Here is a 12777-nt window from a genome sequence, read left to right as displayed (position 1 = left end):
ATTAATGTCTGTCTGTCCCACTAGATTGTAAGCTCTGAGAGAGCAAGGGGCATGTCTGGCTTTGATTCTCAGTACTTACTCTGTAAAGTACAATAAATATTTGTGGAATGGTATGAGTTAATGTTTGTGGAATAAATGAACAGTGATAAACATACTAATTACTAGTTACGTTTTTGTCCTGTTTTTACTTGTCTTATTATTCCTTTGAGAACAGATTTGACATTAACAATTAAAAATTGAGGTTTCACGTCCAACAATGATGGAAATCACAAGGATTTACCTTTCTGCCTGAGATAATTTTTAGAATGGACAAAATATATGAAACAGCAGTTTGAACACATTAACCTGGCAGTGAAGAACAGTGATCTTTGAGAGGCAGGAAGTAAGTGAGGTGAGCCCTGCGATCATTACTGCCCTGAGAGAGTCTGCAGGCTGCTACACAGGTAGGGGAAACCCAGACGGAGTTGAGAAAAACTGAGAGTACAGGAAGACCAGGAGAGAGAGAGTTTGCACTCCAGAGTGGTGGAGGGGAAGGAGAAGCACAGAGGAGGCCGTCCAGAGATTTGCAGGAGTATTCAGTAGAGTACAGATAAACACACGTGTGCAGGGACCACTCAGTATAGTTAGGACGTTGTTCCTCTTCAGATTGACGTATAGATTTAACACAATCACAATTCCAGTAGGCTTTTTTTTTCCTTTCTTCAAGTAGAAATTGACAACCTAAAAGTCTCATGGAAATGCAGAAAACCTAGACTAGCCAAATCCCCTTTGAAGAACTAAAACAAAGTTGATGTTAAGATTTATTATAAGCTATGTTAATTAAGATACTGGGGTATTTGTAACAAGATAAACAGGTGATCAATGGCAGCTGGTTCTTTACAAAGGTTCAAAGTCACATCGGTAGAGAAAAGATAGTCTTTTCAACAAATGGCTTTTTCCAGATGGGAAAAAATGAACTGCAAGAATTACTTCACACCTGTAGGAAATTAACTCAAAATGGATTACAGGCTCAAATGTAAAACCTAAACTGTAAAGCTCCTGGAAGAAAACATAAAGGAAAATCTTTGTGAGCTTGCATTAGGGAAAGATTTCTTACGTGTGACCCAAAAGTCCAGTCTATAAAAGAAAACTGTGATAAATAGGACTTCATCAAAATTAAAGACTTGTACTCTTCACAACTGTCAAGAGAATGAACAGACAAGCCACAGACTAGGATAAAATTTAAGTCCTATGTTGCTAAAGTATTAGTATCCAGAACTTATAAAGAATTCTTATAATTCAAGAAAACAAACAACCTTGTTTAAAAGTGGACAAAAGATTTGAACAGTTCACCAAAGAAGATCCATGAGTAGCAGATAAACACATGAAAAGAAGATCAACATGGCAGTCTGTAGGGAAATGCAAACTAAAACCTCATCAGCCAGACATGGTTGCTTGCCCTATAATCCCAGTGACGTGGGAGGCTGAGATCCAAGGCCATGAGTTTGAGACCAGCCTGAGCAATATAGTGAGATCCCATCTCTGAAAGCTGGGCATGTGCCTGTAGTCCTAGCTACTCAGGAGTCTTAAGACAGGTGGCTCACTTGAGCCTAGGAGTTTGAGGATGCAGTGAGCTATGATCATGCTACTATACTCCAACCTAGGCAACAAAGTAAGACCCTGTCTCTAAAATATCCTCAGTGAAATACCAGTATACAATGTATACTCAGTAGAATGGCTAAAAATAAAGATATGGAGGAACTAGAACTTTCGTACACTGCAAGGGGAAGTATAAAATGCCACAGTGACTTTGGAAAACAGGCAATTTCTTAAAAAATTAAACATTACTTATTATATGATCTGTCTATTCCACTCCTAGGTAATTACCAAAGGAAATGAAAACATATATCCATGCAAAAACTTGTATCCAAATATCTGTCAACAAGTAAGTGGTTAAACAAATCGTGGTTTATCCATACAGATGGAATACTACTTAGCAATAAAAAGAGTGATCTCTTGACATATACAACAAGTGGATGAATCTCAGAATAATTACACTGAATGAAAGAAGCCAGATGATGCAGAGTATATCCTATGTACTTCCAATCCTGGAAGATGCAAACTAGTCTCCAGTGACAGAAAGCAGAATAGTTGTTGCCAGGGTATAGGAATGAGGGAAGGCAGGAGAGGTTACAAAGGGAAAACTTTGTTAGGTTATGAGCACGTTCATTATCTTGATCATGGTCAAGATTTCACAGGTGTATACATATACGTCAAAACTTATCAAACTCTACACTTTGTGGGAAGTTTATTCTACATCAATTATACTCCAATAAACACTGCTAAATTTTTAAAAAATTTACCTTGTGGGCAGGAATGCTTCCTTTTAAAATTATAGTTAAAAATCATAACCTCCTATGAAAAATCTAAATATGACTTTGTATATTTTAAATGGATCTTTTGACAGTTTGACAGTGCCTCAGAATATAGGAAATACTGACCGTAGTCTTGAGAATTTGGGTCCAATTACAAGATCATCCCTGTCATGGAGACAGGTGCAAAGGATGGCCTTCGCCTGACAATGTTCAATAGTAGCTCCTCTGACCAGTTTCCCTCTTTCTGATTCCGCAAACACAAGCAAACCCCTTGTTATAGTTCTTTTTTCCACTACAGGTCTGGCTCTGGAGAGAAATATATTGCTTATGATGGCAAGAATATTCTGAAATAGATGATGTTAAGTTGCTTTTATTATCTTTATGACAGTCAGTTGGCATTCTGGTTGTAGAAAAAGAAAAATAGTCTAATCAAATTGTCTAAAATCTTAAAACTAGGCCAAATAGATTTTTCAAAAATCGAAATAGGATTCCTTCCCTTTAATGAATTAATTATCCACTTTGTCATGTTAATAATTTTGCTTAAAGCTTAGCGTCAACCTGTGATCCTTTGGGGATTTCTTTCGTGGTAGAAATTTACAATGTAATAACTGAATTATCTTTGATTACATTTTCCTTTAAGATAATCATTCTGATTGTCTTTCCTGGTATCAGATCTTTCATAGTCTGTTTTAAAATATGTATTACTTAGGTAAGTGTATCATTTCCTTATCCCTAGACGTCTTAATTACCTAATGCTTTTTCTCATCATTGAATTCCTTCATTCTGTAATTGTTAGGATCTTCTCTGAAGTATGCATATGTCCTGTATTTTTTTATTTAGTATCCTTCCAAACATTATATTTTCAAAGTTATCTATTTATCATTATTATCTACAGATAGCCCGGAATGAATTGTTTTGGTATATCAAATTTTCATATAAGAACTTAGAATGAAAAGAAAACTTAGAGTCCAAGTTTTCCCCTGATTTAAGAATCTCTTTAATCTGTAAGAATCCCTGATAGTCATTTACGGTCATCGAAAAGACAGCACATTGTGTAAGGTATTTTCAAGGAAACCATGTTCATTAGTGAAAAACTTTAGTTATTTAAAGTTTTTCCCTCCTTAAAATAAGCTGAAATTACCTTTCTCTAATCTCCGTATGCTCATCTATGTTCCTGTCTAGTTAAGAACATCGAATAGGCTCAGCGCCTGTGGCTTAAGTGGCTAAGGCGCCAGCCACATACACCTGAGCTGGCAGGTTCAAATCCAGCCTGGGCCCGCCAAAACAACAATGACAGCTGCAACCAAAAAATAGCCGGGCGTTGTGGCAGTTGCCTGTAGTCCCAGCTACTTGGGAGGCTGAGGCAAGAGAATCTCTTAAGCCCAGGAGTTGGAGGTTGCTGTGAGCTGCGATGCCACAGCACTCTACCCAGGGCAACAACTTGAGGCTCTGTCTCAAAAAACAAGCAAACAAACCAAAAAAGAATATAGAATAATTCTGTTCAGTTGTCAGTTTCATAGATTTAAATGATTGCTCTTTTGCTTTTCTGTGAATCTGTTTCATATTTTTATTTCTTGCATATAGCATGTGCTTTTCTTGTGTCTCTCCCACGAGCTTTTGTTGCCGTTCTGTAGAGAGCCTCCTCTTTTAGGGTATGCATTTCTGCTGCACTGCAGGGTGTCCACCCACCCAGCGGAATCCCCATCAGCTATCCACCTGCTTCTACAAGAAGGAGCCCCTACACTCCTGGGCCTTTATAAGCCATAATACTTGAGTATACTCTTGCCTGAGAATCAGGACATAGAGGTTTTATTTAAAGATTTTCCATCAACTGTTACAAGGTTGTTTCTTTAGCTCACCTTTTCTGCCTTGGAAATGTGGAAGATGTTTGCCAACAGATGCTTATTTGGTATTTCATTTTCCATCAATAAAATATGTTTCTTATTATTTCATTGTTTTGTTATAAGCATAATGTTATATAAATCTAGGCCTAAATGTTATCCAAGTAATGTTATTAAATAGTGCTCTAGTTCGTATCATTTAGGTCAGTGGTTAGCAAACCCATGAGCTAAATCCATTCTGCTGCCTGTTTTTATGTGGTCTGTGAGCTAGGAATGGTTTTTACATTCTTAAATGGTTGAAAAAAATGAAAAGATTAATATTTCATGACATGAAAATGATTTGAAATTCAAATTTCAGTACTCATCAATAAAGTTTTATTAGAACACAGCCATGCTCGGCTTGCTGCCCATAGCACAGTGGTTACAGTGTTAGTCTCATACAAGGATGCCCAGCAGGTTCAAACTCAGCCAGGGACTGCTAAACAGCAATGACAACTGCAACAAAAAAATAACCAGGCATTGTGGTGGGCTCCTGTAGTCCCAGCTACTTGGGAGGCTGAGGCAAGAGAATCGCTTAAGCCCAGGAGTTAGAGGTTGCTGTGAGCGGTGACATCACGGACTCTACCAAGAGTGACATAATAAGACTCTGTCTCAAAAAAAAAAGAAAAAACACAGCCATGCTTATTCATTTATGTATTTTCTCTGGCTGCTTTTGTGCTATAATAGTAGAGTGGAATAGTGCCACAGAGACCATGTAATTTGCAAAGCCTAAGATATTTACTGTCCAGCTCTGTGTTTTCCATTATCCATTGTCACTTGGCAATGGTAACAAATTACTGCAAAACTGACTGGCATAATAGCAGCATACATTTCTTATCTTACAGTTTGTGTGAGCCAAGAATCTGGACACTGCTCCACTAGGTCGTCTACTCTGGGGTCTCTCACAGGCTGCACTTGAGGTGTTGGCTGGGCTATAGTCATCTCAAGGCTCTACTGGGAAAGAAAATGCTTCCAAACTCATGTGGTTAAGTTGGCAAGATTCAATTCCTTGTGGGTTGTTGGACTGAGGTGCCTCAGTTTCTTGCGGGCTGTGGGGGGAAGGCCACTCTCAGTTTCTACCATGTGGGCCTCCCTAATGTGGCAGCTCACTTCATCAGAGCATGTGAGCTGGAAAGGAATAGAGAGTCGCTAGGAAGATGGAACGGTTTGTATCCTAATCATGAAAGTGACATTCTGTCATTTTTACTGGGTAATATAGGCCCAGCCCACACTTAAGGGGATGTGAATGCTCACTGGGACACTTAAAGATCTTAAAGTCTGCCTGCCATGGGCCTCTTACAGGAAACATCACCAACCCCTAGTTGAGATAATTTTGTTAGTATGGAAAACTCAGTAGGTGCTTGTGGGATGAGAAAATAATTTCTTGATTAAGATTAGAATACAAAATTATAAGGTTTATCCTTTTAGAAGGAAAGAGGTAGTGAGAGAAAGAAAGAGAGTGGGGACAGAGAGAGAAAAGAGAGTGGCGAGGTGGCATGGCATCCCAAAGAAAGAAAGAAAGGAAGAGTGTCCCTCCTGAGGTCCAATGGTTGGCTTAATCTGAGGGGGATGAAGAGAAAAAGGTAATTGCAGTCAAATTCACAGCGTGCTGTGAAACTGGTCCATCTGCTTTTCCTCCAGCAGGATGATAAGCACCTGCTCTCTATCTACTTAGTGTCTGCGTGATAAGAAGACAGACTTTTCACAGGAGTTTCTGATTCTGTTGTTAATTATGCCCTGAGACATGATTTTGGAAAGATTTGAGGCCTGGAGTTTGTGCCCCTAGGTCTGTAGGAACAAACTCTAGAAGACAAGAAGCTAGTGAATGTGAAAAGAAGAATTTATATTTCCTTTCTATCTGCCCCTTGCAGTGGTTTGTGAAAACAGAAATCTACAGGGTGTTGCTAACAAGAAAAAGAGAAAGCAGGCAGAAAGATTGATTTTTAGTTCTTACTGAAATCAAGAGTTAATCATTTTTCTGTCATTTTACTATAAAGATTGACCATCCTAACATTCTCCCCTTTCTATTGTTAAAAAAGAAAAATTCTATTTGAATGAATCAGAATAAGAAAAAATGAACAGAGGACTTATCTTCTGGGACTTTTTTCAGTGGATAAATGGATGCTGAGATTTCTCTTTATGGAATGAGTTGTTCATTTGAATCACTGAGGGAGAGAAGTTAAAAGTGGATGGCCTTGAAAACTAAATTAGAGGCAGGATATGGGTTTTGCTCATTTCACTGTAGGGACTGACCATCCCTACAAATATATCCTCGTCCTCCTAAGGAATTTTTCTCTTCAGGTAATTATTTTGATTCATTGATTTTGTGTGACTTGCTATGTTATTTGAATACAAAATCAAGACAATAATTCTGTTGCATTTTTGTATTTTATCCTTGTTCATTAGTCAATTAGCACTTTGAATTAGCCCAGTGGTGTTTTTAAAAATTTTCTGTTCATGGATGTCTCGCTTTTGGAGTTATATGTAAAATAATTGCAAGTATCTTTTTTACCCTGTTTTAAGAAGAGATCAAATGGGCGGTGCCTGTGGCTCAATGAGTATTGTGCCGGCCCCATATACCGAGGGTGGCAGGTTCAAGCCCAGCCCTGGCCAAGCTGCAACAAAAAATAACCAGGTGTTGTGGCAGGTACCTGTAGTCCCAGCTACTCAGGAGGCTGAGGCAAGAGAATCTCCTATGCCTAACAGCTGGAGGTTGCTGTGAACTGTGACACCATGGCACTCTACTGAGGGTGACAAAGTGAAACTCTGTCTCTAAAAAAAACAACTCATGGCTTTTTATCTTTTTATGGCTTTATGATAAAATCCTTTATAGTCATATTTTATAAATCCTCCTTGATTCTTAGTTTGTTGTCCATTATTTTCTTTCTATCTTCATTTTAGATTTTTCTGTACCCAATATCATAGTACGTTTCTCAGCATTTTTTGACTAGTGACCCAGAGTCTGTTAAAATTTGTCACAGTGATTACTTGTCTGCATGTGCTTTTACGTAGTGCAAGGGCCCCAGCTTCAGAGTCTGGAGACAGGAGGGGTGTAGCAAGGAGAGGAACAGAATGGGCCCCTCCCTTGGCTCGCTTTCCTCAGCATTATGGCTTCTTTTCTTTCATCTTTTTAAAAAATCTTTCTACTCCTCTTGTACAACATGTGGTTGATTCATACTGCATTATTAATTGCTCTAAGGCCTTCCCTGGAAGGACTGAATAAAACCTAGGGATGATCCTTCCCACCATGGAGTGGGTCGGTCAGAAACCCCCCAGTCTGGTTGTCATTCATGCTTCCCCCTTAGTCTTGCACTGCTCCCCTCAGAGGCCTGGCGTTCTGTGGTTGCCGGGATGATGCCCCAGTGCAGGTACTTTGCTGCCACCTCTGTCAACCCGCCCAGCCAATTCTCCACTACTCCATGAAGTCTAAAAGGGCAGCCTTATACCTACTGGGAAGGGCTGTGGAAGGGAGAAGGCAACCTCTGTCTTCAGTACTCGGTCACTTATTTAGGTCTCTGGAGTGACCTGCCCTTTCTCCTGTGCTCATAGTTCTCCATGGCCTCCCCACGATGAGGGTACCTTGGCCTCCACTCTGACTCGGCCTCCCCATGGCAAGGGTACCATGGCCTCCACTCTGACTCTGTGCTCTGCTTCCGACACTTCCAGTTAGCAATCTCTTTGGAACCCCTTGTATTCAGGTCTGTTCTGAGCTTTAATCCTTGCCTTGGTTTTATTATCGATGCAGCCGCTTGGCCCCAATGATCCCCCAAGGTCTGGGTCTTCCACCCTCACTATCATCTTCCCCCTGTTAGGGAAAGGCATTCTAATGGCAACAATGGAGTAAGTATAGAAGTAAAAGCTACAGCATTGTGTGGACCACAGAAGAGTGTTGAAAGAAAGAGGAATGCGAGAGAGGTCTGCCAATTAAAAGCTGTAGTAAGTACAATGAGGACCCAGCTTTAATTAATCTGTGAGTAAGACAGGTTCAGGAATGTATGATAAACTAGTCTAGTAGACCCACCTAAACTAACTGTATGAGAATCTAAGGGACACGAGCCCAGGCAGACCAGATTGGTTCACTAAGGAAGCCTTAGTTATTAAAAAGAAGAACAGTTCTAAGTGGCATCTATCCCTTTTAGGAAGATGGTGCTATAAGTTGAAAAGAAATCTCCTGGGCAGCGCCTGTGGCTCAAGGAGTGGGGCGCCAGCCCCATATACCAGGGGTGGCAGGTTCAAGCCCGGCCCCAGCCCAAACTGAAAGAAAAGAAAAAAAAGAAACAACATTTTGGCAGTATCATGCGTGTATCTTTGGCTTCCCTAACTTTGTAAGAGACAGGTTTTCTCCTTCAGCCCCAGAAGCAGTGGCAGGAGTGGGTGCCTCTTGAATGACTTCCCAGGCAATGGGGATAGGAAATGTGATTAATGTGCTGGGAGGCAGAGAAAAATGAGATGCTTCAGGAGAGATGAAGGAGAGTATTTAGTAGCTCAGGTAAAACATGCCCTGGGGACTCCTAGGAGTTACTGGGGAAGGCTTTGAGTATAGTTGGAGATTGCACAAAAGCAGGTAAGCGCACCAGCCAAAGAATCTCATTTTATTATTACTAATGACCCAGCTGGTGTGACTCAGGGAAGCACAGGTTACGTGGACAATGAAGAACTTTGAGACATTTGTCCTCCGGGACAGCCATCTCCTGACTTACGGGAGGCACACTCCTGTGGCGTAGCACCAACAGCACCAGAGAGCCTCTGTGCCAAGAAGTCACCCGCCTTGTAGCCTCAAATCCCAACATCTCTGAGAAGGGGGTAGTAGTACATGCTGTAAACTGGGGTGGAACTTGCTTAAGGACTTGGAGCTGCTGTGAGACTGGTGCAGGATCAAGTACTAAGTGACAGGAGAGCGGCTGCATGCTGTCTCGTGGGTATTGCTGTTTCCCTTCTGAGTCTCGCAGACACTTGTTTCAGGTAAAAGACTGGGAAGTGCTGGCCCCTGGACAGCAGGGGAATTGATTTCATTAATCAGTGGAGTATTCGCTGAATAATGTCTACAAAAAAGCAAAAACATTATTTGTAGGCATCTCTTGGAACAGTGAGGAAGAATGATCTTGAGTGAGCAAAGTATTGTAAATGGAAAACAATTAGATATTTATTCACTAAACATTTGTTGAGTCACTATGTGCTAAGCAATGTTTTAGGCGCTGAGAATAAAGCAGTGAACAAAACAGAGAATTCCTACTCCCTTAGAGCTTACATTTTAGTAAGTTTAAAGCTTATAGTAGACAAATAAACATATAATATGCTATAAAGGCAATGCAGAAACAGTTAAGGGATAAAGAGTTAGGGGAAGCAATGGTTAAAGGAGGCTTCCCTGAAAAGGTGACGCCCGTACAAAGACCCTAGTGAGGCGAAGGAGAAAGTATTCCCTTTATTGCTCATGCTGTTGGACTTAAAGGCAGTGACGTTTTCGTTATTGAGACAGTTCTATATTTTGGTGAACACAGAATACATACAAAGTTTCAGAGGTTTACTTTTCCAAAACATTTTATTCTAAAGATTTTCAAATATTTATTACAGTGGCCACCCACATGCTCATTGCCTAGATTCTTCTGTAATTATCGTACCATCCTTATTACCTGTCCATCCCTTTTCCATCATAGGTTTAATTTTAAATTTTTAAAAATTTAGTAGATTGGGCAGTGCCTGTGACTCAAAGGAGTAAGGCGCCGGCCCCATATGCCAGAAGTGGCGGGTTCAAACCCAGCCCTGGCCAAAAACGGCAAAAAAAAAAAAATTTACTAGATTTAGAAGGTACAAACAGTATGGGCTTTGTTGTTTGTTTCAGGGATGTATTGTTTAGTGGTGAAAGCCGGGCTTTTGGTGAACCCATAGTGTACCTGTCACGCAAGTAGCGTACATTGTATGCAAATTCTTAAGCTAAACAGTTGTGACTTTCTTTTGCCACAGGGGATTTTAGACACTTAACATTCATGAATAGGAAGAACTTTTTAATTTATTTTTACATTATTATGGAATTTAATTTTATGTCATTTTGTTTTATACTTGTGATAAAGTTTTGCTATAGTATAAGACAGGGGTCTTTCCCTTATATATTTACATCCCAGATGGTTTACAGCTCCAACACATTTCTTGAACAACACAGTCTTTCCTATGTTGGCTGGTCAGTTTTTAAAAATAACACTAAGTTTTTATATATGCTTGGTTATTTTTCAAGATGTCTCTTCCAGTCACTTGATTTGGCTATTGACTTATTTTGCTAGCACCTTGCTTTTACAATTTATTGATAATACATTATAATATGAAATTAGGCAAACCACACTCAATTTTCTTTTTTTTTGAGACAGAGTCTTACCATGTCACCCTTGGTAGAGTGGTGTGGCATCACAGCTCACAGCAACCTCCAACTCCTGGGCTTCAGTGATTCTCTTGCCTCAGCCTTCCAAGTAGCTGGGACAACAGGCTCCCACCATAAAGCCTGGCTATTTTTTGTTGCAGTTGTCATTGTTGTTTGAACCCGGCCTGGGCCAGGTTTGAACCACCACCCTTGGTGTATGTGACTGGCGCTGTAATCACCATGCTATGGGTGCCGAACCCCTCAATTTTCTTTTTCAGAATTTTCTTAGCTGCACTATGTGCCTCCAGGGATAATAATACCAGTCGTTTAATAGGATCGTTGTGTGGATTAAATGATGACATATACTTCAAGTATTTACTGTGGTATATCAACTCAGAGCGTGTTCTGACTGTCCAGAGGGCTCTAAGATTTATTTGGGCTCTACTTAATTGCAGTTTATTTCTAAAAGTTTCCACATTCCTTTTAAAGCAAGAACAAAATAAGTTTGGGTTATTGCCAATTCAGAAATCAAGGAGGAGGTGAAGTGGCAGCAACACCCAAGAAGTGTCTCTGCCCCTGTTGCAGGATGCTCTAGCCTCATGGTGATGAGCTGTCCCACAGAAATCTCCACCCTCAGCCCCACTTCTGCGTGACCCATTCTGTGTGGCCAGCAGTCATCTGGGGTTCGGGTTGGCATTCATACTCAACGTGTCACAATAGGCTGGAACCTGATACCAGGTTTTTTGTTTTTCTGTTTTTAACTTAGCTTCATAAAGGACACAGGACAGGAAACAGTACATTGGCATGACACCATTAACTGCATCTTCCTTGAGGGTCCAGCCAGCCGCACAGGCATGGCTTCCCAGCCCACAGAGGGCACGCTGAGCCATGAGTGGTGAGAGCATGTGGGTAGATATGGGCCACCGAGCCTGGGGAGCTCAGCATAGTAGCTGTATCTTATAACTGCCCATGAGCATAGCTTCCTAGGTCCTACAAGGACACCTTGGGTATAAGCAATAACCCACAGAAGCTTGTTTTCTGAAAGTCTGTTAGATAGTCCTGGGTGAGAAGCCTTTAGGCCCTGCATGCCTGCTCAGCCCTCAGGCCAGATGCAGTTGCTTTCAGAGTTCGCTTTCACACCAGCCTACCACAGCCGCCAGGTCACACTGATCTTAACCCAGTATGTTGCACGGAAACACTATAAGAAAGAGGATCCATCTGAAGTCACCTTCCCAGGGAGATAAGATGTAGTCAGCTGGAAGTCCTTTCTCCTCACCACCTCACCTCCAGTTTCTGGGCCTCTTCCTGGCACCTCTTCCAGGGTGACAGCTTGAGACTCTGTCTCAAAAACTAAAATAAAATAAAACTCTAGATCCCTGCGTGTGGCAGTACTGTTTGTGGGCCCTGAATGTCTCCCCCAGCTTGTGCCTCTGGTCTCTTGAGCTCTTCTTTTCAATCTTGGCATCTCAGTGGAGCTAGCCCTGCTTTGGGGTGCTTCTCTATTTGAGGATAGACCCACCATTTCTCTTTGTACGTCTGCACGGGACCTGACTGTTCCTTTCCCCAGTGCCTGGTTTGGAGTAGACTTCTAATACACATAGCGGTATTTTTAAGGTTTAAGAGGTAATAGATGGCACAGCACCCTGAGATGTGTTAGCCAGAGTCCTTACTTCTCTACCCTCATTCAGCAAAAGTGAATGTCACCAGCAATGTGCTTATCTAGACCCTAATCCTTCCAGGCGTCCTCAAACTACGGCCTGCGGGCCACATGCAGCCTGCCTAGGACATTTATCCAGCCTGCCAGATGTTTTTGCCCTCGCTGCCTGTCCTGCTTAGCAGCCCAGTCGTCCCAGGGCCCACAGTCCGGCCCTCCAGCAGTCTGAGGGACAGTGAACTGGCCCCCTGTTTAAAAAGTTTGAGTACCCCTGCTACACAAAGAACTCTTTTCTGCAAAAAGAATGGTAAAGGTGGAGAAGAAGGTTGTTTATTTTTCCCCAAGAATCAGAATTCACAATTTTTCTCTCAGATTTGCCTGGGCCTGATCTGAGAAGAAGCTTGTCTACCAAACCTGTGAGCCATGAGAGAATATTAAAGAAAAAGACGGGGGCTCGGCGCCTATAGCTCAACCGGCTAAGGCGCCAGCCACGTACACCTAAGGTGGCGGGTTCGAATCCCCAGCCCGGACCCGCCAAAC

The 12777-nt window shown here is 41.5% G+C and overlaps 1 protein-coding gene across 1 annotated transcript in view; it reads left to right on the top strand.

Annotated features, from left to right (window-relative positions):
- The window catches only part of RPS6KA5 (ribosomal protein S6 kinase A5), a 193265-nt gene that overhangs the window by 141919 nt on the left and 38569 nt on the right, over window positions 1–12777 (top strand). The window lies entirely within an intron of this gene.

Source organism: Otolemur garnettii, unplaced genomic scaffold, assembly GCF_000181295.1.
Source record: "Otolemur garnettii isolate 467f Iridium unplaced genomic scaffold, OtoGar3 scaffold00020, whole genome shotgun sequence".
Lineage (NCBI taxonomy): Eukaryota > Metazoa > Chordata > Mammalia > Primates > Galagidae > Otolemur > Otolemur garnettii.
This window is presented reverse-complemented; position numbering and strand designations above follow the sequence as displayed.